This window comes from Misgurnus anguillicaudatus, chromosome 14 (assembly GCF_027580225.2).
Source record: "Misgurnus anguillicaudatus chromosome 14, ASM2758022v2, whole genome shotgun sequence".
Lineage (NCBI taxonomy): Eukaryota > Metazoa > Chordata > Actinopteri > Cypriniformes > Cobitidae > Misgurnus > Misgurnus anguillicaudatus.
The window spans coordinates 9,468,060-9,479,679 of record NC_073350.2 but is presented as its reverse complement, the minus strand read 5'-3'; the positions used below and the strand labels follow the sequence as shown (position 1 = coordinate 9,479,679).

At 38.3% G+C, this 11,620-nt stretch overlaps 1 long non-coding RNA gene across 1 annotated transcript; it reads left to right on the top strand.

Annotated features, from left to right (window-relative positions):
* The first annotated feature begins 337 nt into the window (after window positions 1-337).
* LOC141369445 (uncharacterized) lies at window positions 338-2,755 on the top strand. Its single transcript, XR_012373143.1, has 2 exons — window positions 338-1,379; window positions 1,475-2,755. It is a non-coding gene; the product is annotated as an uncharacterized lncRNA (long non-coding RNA).
* Window positions 2,756-11,620: the final 8,865 nt, after the last annotated feature.

Sequence of the window (11,620 nt, the reverse complement as noted above, 5' to 3'; positions counted from 1 at the left end):
TGGTGAGATAGAGCCTTATGTCTGACCCAGGACCTGAGACTTATGTTGTTATTTATTTATTTTTTAATTTTTTGGGCCTTATAAACAACAAACAATAGATAACAAGGTATGTACCAATATATAAAACGGTGTCTTATATAAAGTTTACCAAAAATCCTGGCCAGCCAAACCTGAAATTATGTCCATGAGGGTGTAAACATGACTGATCTAATCACTGAGGGTGAGCCACATGATTGCATATCATTGACTGAAAAAGCAAACAAATTGAGAGATGGTTTGTTCGCGGTACCACTGACAACTCCCCCACCGGTAATATGGCTTTGTTTTAGAGCATCAGATGGTACGCTAAAGGCAGGGTTTGCTGTGGTTGACCAGGTTGAGGGTGATTTTGGGACTAGAGTGAGTGGTAAATTGGAGGGTAAGCAGTCAGCACAGACAGCTGAAATGATAGCTGTTATCAAAGCCTTGCACTACACTGGTGAAGAGAGGGTGATTTTTTATAGTGACTCTGCATATGTGATTGGTGCAGTATATATGGAACTGCCATATGGCAGAAAGGTGGGTTTGAAACCAGGAAAGGCCGGCCTATAACACATGCTAGCGAAGCCTGACACATAATACAGGCTGTGAAGGTACCTAATGAAGTGGTTGTTGTCAACTGCCTAATAAACCACTTATATCCCCAACCATGGTTTCCCAAGACAAAGTTAGATCTGACAAACTGACAAACACGCACTGGAATTGACATATAGTTTTGGGGCTGCTTATCACCCCAATGCCAGAGCAAAGCTGAAATAATGAACCTGACTTTGACATTAAAACTTGACTTGACAAAATCTGTGCACAGACAAAAATAACATGGCTTGACGCATTGCCAATTGCATTAATGTCTATTCGCTCTTCTGTTAACAGGATTTCTGGTCTCACTTCCTTTGAATTGCTTACAGGTCGACAGTTTCCAGGCCCACGGAACGCCTTGGTGTAGGATCCAATCCTGCCACTAACTCATGCTGTTTATTTTTACAAACTAACTGCTATGATTAAACATTTTTCCTGCCAGGCTACACGACACCGGGACAAAGACCAAGCTGTTACAAATGATGATTGAATAAAAGTGAAGGTGTTCAGACGGTGCTGGGCCGAACCGAGACGGTCCAGGCTACCCAGAGTAAAAGCAAAAACCTAACATTGTGTCCAGCTACAGGTCAAAGGCGACACCTGGTTCCATCTCTTCTTGTGTTACATGTGATTCTCCCAGCAGGTCTCTCACAGAAATCGGTGTGGACCTGAGGACTCAGGTCCAAGAGAGGGAGAGTGTTGAAAGTGAAAGTGAATCAGCTGGAATACAGAGAGAACAAACAGGAAGTGAAACATCAGTGGTAACATATCAGTGGTAACACTCACACAACACCAACAACAAAGTCAACAAACACTCTGTAAAATTGTGCATAAAAAAGGTGACATTTTTTCCTAGCCCAGCAACAGAACCTTTAGCACACTGCACAGATTGTGCCTACGGAGCAGGTATAGCCGTACAATTCAAGACCAAGTACGGAACACAAAAGGTTGTAAGACAGAACAAACACACAGGTGAATGTGCAGTTACTCATGAGGACGACGGCAGATTGATTTTTCATTTAATAACCAAATAAAACTGTACTGATTTACCAACATATGAGAATTTTACCAACAGCCTCAGATGTATGAGAGATTGGTGTGAGGAAAAAGGAATAACAAGTGTATCCACTCCCCGGATGGGGTGTGGGTTAGATAAATTGGATTTCCATAAGGTGGAGATCCTGACAGAAGTGATTGTAAACGTCATATAAGTGTATGTTTTTCCATCATTTTACTTCTTTTGCTATACTCTTACCTGTTATTAAGTTTCAATTTAACAGTGTTTTTTTTTTTTTTTTTAATTAAGCCAATAGGCATAAGTGTATTTTTTCCACAGAGATGAAGCTATATGGCAATTGGAAGGTTCTGTGGGCCCTAGGGGTTATAACTGCAATTATAATCACCATAATATTTAGTATAAACAATGGAGGTAATCTGAAAATTGACAAAAGGTCCAAAACTACATCACAAGATTAGTGTGTACAGGGATATGGGGGAATTGAATTGAATTACACAAAAAATTCAACGACGTCATACACCTTTGCAGTATGATAGATTGTGGAGGGCAATAGTAACCTCCATAGTAGTGTCCATTGGTGTATTCGTGGCCATCCTGGTGACCTGTGGATGTTGTTGCATTCCCTGTCTTAGATCCATGTGCAACAGATTAATAGTATCTGCAATAGAGAAAAAAGAGAACAATCCACCCCCATGTAGCATGCCCCTATTAGGCTTACAGAACCTGGATGAGGAGGAATAAGAAAATGTGTGACCTCTTTCAGAGGTCAAGAGAGGGAATTGTGGGATTTGATTTTATTTTATTAGTCGTGCTGTTTATAATCTTAATTCATGTGTATTTTTAAAACAATGATTTCTGTGCTGAGTACAAGAGAGCTGTCTGTGTGTGGAGGGTTATTGGGGGGAGGTAGCTTGAGTGAAGGAATTTCCAGCTGGTGATGGCCGAGATAAGAGCAAAGCTTTAAGGAGAAAACACACAGACAAAGAAGTGCATGCTTTTGATATTAGTTCACTGGCAATCATTCATTTCCAGATTGTTACATGTAGAGGTGTTTGGATTTATAAAATTACATGTTGCTATGAATATTAATGTGTTAAAATATATAAATGATTATGCCTTTGTGCCCATGACTAATGTAGAAGATTGCCCTGTAATAAGACATTGACATGTAGGGATGAAATGCTTGAGGGCACAAAGTGGCTGATGTGTGTGTGGGAGCCAGGGGGGCTATAGAAAAAGCCCTGAAGGGAAAACACACAGAACAGATGGTTTCAATAAACAAGTTGCTTGCTTTATGTTACATTTAGAGAAAGTGAAAATTAGTATGTTTAACTAATGAATGCATTTAACCAATTTATGAACAATGGAGTATTGTTGTGTTGAATAATTATGTTTTACAAAGTTACAAAGATGTCCAAATAAGGACATAATGCCCCAGGGAACAGAATGGTCTGTGTATGTCTTTCTGTCTGTTTGCTATGCAACCCCCCACAGGTATGTGGTGATAGAATCTGATAAGGAAAACAGCCATCTGGGGGAGGAGAATGTTGAAGAAAGAACGACGATAAATACCCATGTTTTTGTCCTGAGCTGGTTGTTGTTGGTCGAATCTTGCTGTTAAGACTTGAGACAACCCGGCGCTGTAAACTTTTTCATATCTGATCAATAAATATTCAATTTAGATATTTGTGTCTTTCCTCCAATTATGAACATGCAGATGGACGCCTTAAAGTCCAACACCTGTGATTTTGTTTTATTTTTGTTTTGTTTATTATTGGATTGATTTGTTTGTGCTTGACCCATGCCTGATATTTGACTACGATTACGGATTCTGATTTTGACTTGTTAGCCAGATACATTTTATTCACTTATCATATATACTCCAATATACAAAACATATTGTGACAAGGTATGTAGGGGGATCGACGCCATTTATTTTGAATCTTTGTTATATTGTTTATTTGAGAAAGGGAGTTAGGTAAGTAATGCTTGTACTTTATTTTCTTTAATTTTGGTAAGTAAGTAAGAGGTATTTTGAAAAGATTGTTTGTTTATTATTTTGGCCTTGTCCTCCCCTGAAGCCTAAATCCTTGTCTTTTAGTAAATAAAGAAATTTTGTATATTGTATCTCTTCGTATCAAGACTCTCATTTGCCCGTTCTGTTGCGATTGACCCCTAGACGGTCGTAACAGCTGGCCAGACCACAGGTGTAAGGTGCCTAATGCCGTACAGTCATTTTGGGACTCACAAAGCCAACTTGTCATTGCTGATGGTGTTGTCTATAGAGGCCTCTGTATAGTTGTACCCCCTTCCATGCAAGATCATATGCTGAAACTTTTACATCAGTATTTGGAATAGTGAAGAGCAAGCAGAGAGCTCGCGAGGTCCTATAATGGTCAGGCATGATTGCGTACATCGAGCAAATAGTGAACCTTGGTAAGTGTGCAGACTTTCAGAAACGCTTACAAAGACAGCCACTCAGACCAACAGAAACATTGATTTTCCATTCAAAGAAGTAGCTTCTGACCTGTTTGAGTTTGAAGGAAACCGACTTGCATTGTTGTGCTGTCATAGAAAACCTCAAGGCTCAATTCAGTAGACATGGAATCCCCACCATCCTTCAAACAGACAATGGTCCCTTAATATTCAGCGGATGAGTTTAAGGTTTTCTGTCAAAATTATGGAATTAATCACAAAACGTCGTCCCTCCATACGCCACACTCCAACTGTGAAGCAGAGCACACAGTCCAGACTGTCAAGAAACTTTGTTGTAAGGCACCAGATAAAACCTTGCACTGCTTGACTACAGAACAACGCCACTTGAGCCAGTAAGCCTTTCACCAGCTCAGATGCTGTTGGGCAGGCGTCCCTGCACAACCTGTCCGTCTGCTGCTCACACCAGCAGCGTATTACCCCTTCAAAGTTAAATGGCAGCTATATGAAAGCAAAAGAGTTCGGAATTTTTACTATGATCGCAAGAGGGCAAGCGGTCCTCGTCCTGCGCTGAAGCCTGGAGATGAAGTAAGAATGCAACCACATCCTGGCAGTCACAAATGGTCCACGGGAGTTGTTGACTTATGTTGATCTTATGTTGTTGACTGTGGAAATAGAGAGTACCGTCGCAACATTCAGCATCTTCGTAAGAGCACAGCAGCTTTGTGGTAATGTAACCATGAGGGGAAGGGGAATGGTAAGAAGGCACAAGCAGGCAGCAGGATAGCTTCTTCAAGTGAGTTTCATTGTATAACTTTTGCAGTCCAGTTAAACCTCTGTAGCAATACTCTAAAGAACAAAGCCCATGTTGCTACTTTCCAGCAAACAAACCAGCTATTAGACTAACTGACTAGCCACAACCTCTCTTTCCTAAAGCTGCGAGCCACTGACTTATATAGAGAGGGTTCCCAAGTCTAATTACCAGAATGCACCAACTGCATACCCCATTTTGCCCACTGGTAGATTATTAAATAAATGTATGCAGAAGGGGGAAAACCTCACATTATAATATAACATAATGTTTAAAAAGCATATGATTAACGATTTTACAACAAACTGAAGTTGTACATACAATTTATAATAATAAAGGAAAACGGCCCGAAACATTAACAAATAATAGTCCTGTCCGGAACTTTAAATGTACATCCATAAGAGCACACAACCCCTTAGTAGGACGCACAGCATACCCGGAAGCGGACGGCTTCAGCGCACACACGCTAAGGAGGCTGCGATAGGAAAACCCAGACATATCACAAATCAATAAATAGTAATGTAACTAAACGAGTGTGTTTTGTCATTAATGTTCGAAAGGTTGAAAACTTATTTGTATTGAAGTGCGTTGTGATATTTGCGGTTATGTGCACCTAACCACAATTTTACATAACCGCATCTCTGTGCGTAACTTGAATGGAATGTAAATGCATGATGATCAAACCTCTGTAAATCTTAATGTAAGCATATACAATATAAATGACCCCTCGGGCAAATAATAAACATAAAACTTAACAAGGGTGACAATGTCACATAACGTCTCATCATCAACCCCCCCCCCACAAGACCAAAAAGTCAGCTATAACATTTTGGGCCCCGGCTCTATATTTGATTTCAAACTTAAATGGCTGGAGAAATAAAGCCCAGCGGGTAATTCTCACATTGCTGTCTTTCATTCGTTTGAGCCACTGCAAAGCTCTGTGATCAGTCTCTAGAGTGAATTCTTTCCCAATAAGATAGTATCTCAATGTTTCCAAAGCCCACTTAAAAGCCAGAGCCTCTTTCTCCACAGTGGAGTATTTAGTCTCTTGGGGAAACCGCTTGCGGCTAATGTATTGTACAGGTTTAGAGTCCTTACCTTTGCTCTTTAGGAGAACTGCCCCAAGACCCACTCCTGAAGCATCAGTCTGTACCGTAAAAGGGAGATCGAAGTTTGGGCTTTGCAGAACAGGTGTTTGACACTTCTAAAGGCTTCCTGACATTCGGGGTCCAAATCACTTTCTGTGGTTTGTCCTTTCAAGTAAGGTCTGTCAACACAGCCGCTCAGCTGGAAAGGTTAGGTATAAAGCGCCTGTACCAACCAAGTAGGCCCAGGAAAGATCTCACTCTCTTTTTTGTTGTTGGAGGGAGACAGGAACGTACTGCTTCAACCTAGTGAACTTGGGGTCTGATAGCACCTCCTCCCAGCACATACCCCAAATAAGAAACTTCTGATCTTGCCAAGTTGCACTTTTTGGAATTAACCACTATTCCAGCAGCCTTTATATGTTGGAACACCTTGGCTAAGTGTCCTAAATGTTCTTCCCAGGATGCACTATATAAACCTACATCATCAATATAGGCAGCAGCAAAATCTGCATAACATTTCAAGGTCATGCCATTCATGTTCTTTCAGAGACGAAAGAACATGAATGGCATGACCTTGAAATGGTATAATCTAGATGGGGCTCAGAAAGCAATCAGGTCTTTGGCAGCATCTGACAGCAGGACCTGCCAATAACCCTTACACAGATCTAATGTGCTCAGGAATTTTGTCTTTCCAAGCCGTTCCACCAACTCGTCAACTCTAGGCATAGGGTACGGGTCGAAAGCAGAAATGGCATTTAGCTTAGAAAAGTCAACACAGAACCTTAAGGTCCCATCCTTCTTTGGTACAAAAACCCCTGGGCTGCACCACTCGCTTTTTGATGGTTCAATTACCCCAAGATCTAACATGACTTGAACTTCCCTTTTAAGTCGGGGATGAGACGAGCTGGGACTCAGCAGAATGACTGACGTATGGGCCCTGGCAACAGAAGTCGAATGCCATGCTGAGTCATGTCCGTCCTTCCTGGTTTATCACTGAACAGACCTCTTGGTATTATTGTCTCAATTTGCTGCCTCTGTTGAGTTGACAGATTATTCAGATTGGGTACGGTGTTGTGGTCTTGGCTAGTTGGAAAGTATTGTTCGTCCACTTCTTCCTCACTGTCCACTGATCGAGACCACATTTGCTCTGATACACAACAGCTTCGGTCCTGCCATGGTCTGAGTAGATTAACATGAAATACCTTTCTACAATGATCTGGTAGACTGATTTCATAATTGGTTTCTCCCACCTTCAGGACCTCATAAGGTCCTTGCCATTTTGCAAGATGTCCAGTGTCAGATGTGGGTAGGAGGAGCAAAACCTTTTGGCCTGGTTTAAGAACTCTTTTCCTTGAAGATCTGTCATACCACATTTTCTGCTGTCGCTGAGCTGTGATCATGTTGCTCTTGTGGATTGTCCCCCTCCCATGCCTCTTTAAGGACATCCAAAGGCAGCGCGAGGTTGTCGATCTTAATAACTTTTTAACATAAATCAGTTCCCGAACTTTATCTCCCTTAATAACTCTTTAAACATCAAGCAAGTCCTGCATTTTATTTTCAAATTCCTGCATGTTTTTAAACCGAAACCAAGGTGTCAGACATGTGGACGTATGAGTAGTATTAGGTTATATTTCACTCTTTTAGAAAACTTAGAAAAAACAATCATTTTTGAAGTTGAATTACTATATTTAAGTCGCTAGGGATTAATGTAGTCTACTTATTTTTTTATGAAAACATTGCACTCATTTAGAAAGAATGGGTCTCATGGAACTGTGCTGACATTTAAAGACATTTAAAGGTGATGTAGCCTACAGTTTTGTCACCGTGCTTTCAAGTTTGTTATTTTAATGCTACAATACAATGATGCATAGCACATAGGCAGAAGCTGAATGAGGCTTTAAAAATGACTTGTTTGCTTTCAATGAGTATAACTAACTTTCCATGAGTATTACTAATGAGAATCAAGTTATTTGTCTTTTTGATTAAAATTTTGTATTATTATTTTAATAAATATTTACAGTTATTTAAGTTATAATTATAATAAAAAAGCAAAAATGCATTTAAAATGCCATTTTAATTTAATATGACAAACTTCCGGTTTAAGGCCTGCCCACTTCCGGTTCCATCCGAATACAAATACAGATACAAATAATTTTGAGACTGTTACAGATACAAATACTGACTCCACTGCACACCCCTACGTTACTGTACTTCAGTAGAAATTTCACGTATCTGTACTTTACTTAGCTATTTAAATTTATGTCAACTTTCACTTTTACTCCACTACATTTTCTAGATAAAATGTATACTTTTACTCCGATATATTTCTACTAAGCATATTCGTTACTCGTTACTACAAAATAAAATCAAGAAATTTGTGCGACCTCAATAAAGGAGGTTTTGGCAAATCAGTGCTTCTAGATTGATTTACGCTCCGCACACTCTATTTCACGCACACTCTATTTTAGCGTAGTGTTGCCAAAGGATGAGGAAGCACCTACTGGAGGACCTCCCATTATCGTAATCGACCACCCCAACGATGAACAGGGTGAGAAAGCTAACGTTATACACCCGTGGCCGTATTTGTAATAAATGTTTTTGTACATTGGAATTAAAGATTCCAGATTACCGAATAAAGTGCCTCTTATGCTACCGAAAATCACTTACATTTTGTCATTTAAAAACTCCCCTTCCAACCTGAAGAATCACATCAAGGTACTTTAAAATAATAGTTATTAAGTAAAGCCACAATGTCAATGTGATTAAACATTAATTATCATAAGCCGTATTAGATAATTATCTGTCTAATGTCATGGCCAGGCGCACGTTTAATAAACGTCAACGTTACACTGCTGATTTTCCCATGGATTTATTTAATTCACAGAGAACTCTCAACTGAAACACGCTTAACTGTTTATGGTAACATTATGGCATAACTGCCGGTCGAATATTCCCTCCGGTAGGCTAATGTTAGATTGAGAAATATTTTTTTTAAACTGCTATGTTAATCAGTGGCAGGTTAGAAAGAAAGTGATAAGGACTGTTTTCACGTCTTCAAAAGCATCATACGTTTTGTCAAACTTGAGATTTCCTTTTATGTTAATTAACTCATAACTCAGTGGTTATAGGATAATGTTTTGCTAATGTTATACATTGTGAATGTACGCTTGCATTGTTGATAAAGTCACAGTGCTTTCATTGCCACACAACGAGTTGGCGTTTTTTTCTTAGTAAAGCAGCTAACTTAAAGGGATACTCCACTTTTTTCAAAAATATGCTCATGTTTTGAAAGAAATAAGTTATTATTTATTTTTCATTTTTACCCGAAGTTCATACAAAATTGAAATTTCTGCTTTTTTATTTGATGTCAGCTCTAAAATATGCTGTTTGCTCTTTGAACTTGAACTCCTGGAAAAAACAGATTTTTATTTGATGATTGAGATTAAAAAGATAATGGGAACCCTGAATATGCTTAACTATAAGAAAGCCACAATAAAGTTCACAATTAAAGTTCTAACCGCTTGCTTTAAAAAAAAAAAACTTTTACTTTTACTTCAAATACTTAAGTACATTAAATATCAGAAAATTACTTTTGATACTTAAGTACAGTATATATCAGATACTTTAAGACTTTTACTTGAGTAATATTTTAAAAGACAACTTTCACTTCTACCAAAGTCTTTTTCTAGTACAATACTTGTACTTTTACTCAAGTATTGCTTTCTAGTACTTTATACAGACGAGGCAGAGTTGTGAAGCCCTGACAGGCTCTGCTTGTAGTCAGGGAAAGGCGTGGTAAAGACGCCTTGTGGAAGTGATGTGCTAGCAACCTCTCCTTTCTAGCTACACATGTTTATGTTCAGCAGTTTATTGTTGTGATAATTCATATCATTGACTAGGTTGCATGTGAGTTGTGCCAACATCTCTTTAATATTTGGATATGCAAGTTTTATGTCAATTCCTGAAGAGCAAATGCAGCAATGTTTAAAACCTGTAATAATTTAATAAGTATACAAAGTGATTTTGATAGCATGGTTTTTGTTTCATGCTTAGGAGGGAAGATGTAATGTATTGTCATTTTGACAATGCTTCATTAAGTGATGCACCAGCCTGCATAGCCGATTATATGACTCCTCTTAGTTCTAAGAGCATTCAGCTGTGCACAATTTCAAGTTCATTTGTGATTATAAACCGCACATCTGGAAAAGAGATGACGCTCCTTTTCTCTAAATCACACGTACATTCATTTCAGAAATGGTTTTAGATGAAATGTAGACGTCACACTTTTATAAATGAGGCCCCAGGTTTATATACAAAATGTATATTTTTTGTATACAAAAATGCATGTCTTTCTTTATAATCTGGTAAAAGCAAATACAAACTTTATTTATAAAAAAAATTATATTTAAATACAAGTGTACAAGTGTTAGAAAACTGCTGTTTATGTGTTCTGTGTTATTGAACGTGTGGGTGTGGTATGATATCAGCTCTCATCTGAGAATGTATATCAAGTCTATCTTTCTTTATAATCTGATAAAAGCATGTTTGAACTCGCTATGTGACATGCCATTACCCAATCCAAAAGCCCCTTTTTATATGTAGGATAGTTCCTACGTCACACTTTTATAAATGAGGCCACAGGTTTATATACAAAATTTATTTTTTTATTGTAAACTCCTATTTTCAAGATATCTATTTTCCCATTTAAGTATGGCTTCTTTTGTGAAATGCTGCCCAGATCTGTTACAAATAGTTTTCACATATAGTTATAAAGTGAACCAGAAAAGGAACTAGCTGAATATGACCTCAGTCCTTTTGGTGTTCACAATAAAGTGGAATCAAAAAAGGACCCAGTTATTTTTTTAGGCCTCTTCAGAACTGAAGTGATCTCAGACCCTTTCTTGTTCACATCACAACTTCATACTCAGACCCCAGCTTTCTTTGCAGCAGTTGATTTTGATACATGTCAAAAAAACACACGAAGACCTCATTGCTTTCACATGACAAAAAAATTGAAACGTAAGAAAACGGGCACATCACTATTGTAGACAATGCAAATGTAATTGAAGTATACTTTAAAACATTTACTTGAGGTACTGTATATTTATTTTTCATGAGGTGACTGAGACATACATACAAACGTGCGACGCACACATGCACACACATTTATATTAATTAAAATACCAATTTAATATCTTTTAAAACATAAATACATGTTCAGCAAACACATAGTTAATGTGCATCTAAAACATAAAAATGATGCAAAGCAATTTACTACAAAATCTGTAAAAAATATTCTGCTAGCCTAAGGGCAAAAAACCTACCTGGGTAAGTTTGTGATGCTGCATTTTGGTTTGACTGTGATCCTCCCATTTGTGATCTTTGTCTGAGTTTTATCTTATGAATTCAACAAAAAAGTCTGATATTGAAGCACGTACTCGCATTAAACAGAGTAGGAAAAACAGGGAACTACCTGTGGTAGACCGTGGTACAGTATAAGGCAGCTTTCATCAGAGTCTGTATATATACCAGTGAGTTTCTCTTTCATTTTCACTTTGTGGAAATATGAATGTGCTAACAACAGCAGGTCTTATAACAATAGCAGGTCTTATCAGCTGCTGTTTGATGAGCAAAGATAATAAATCTTTTATT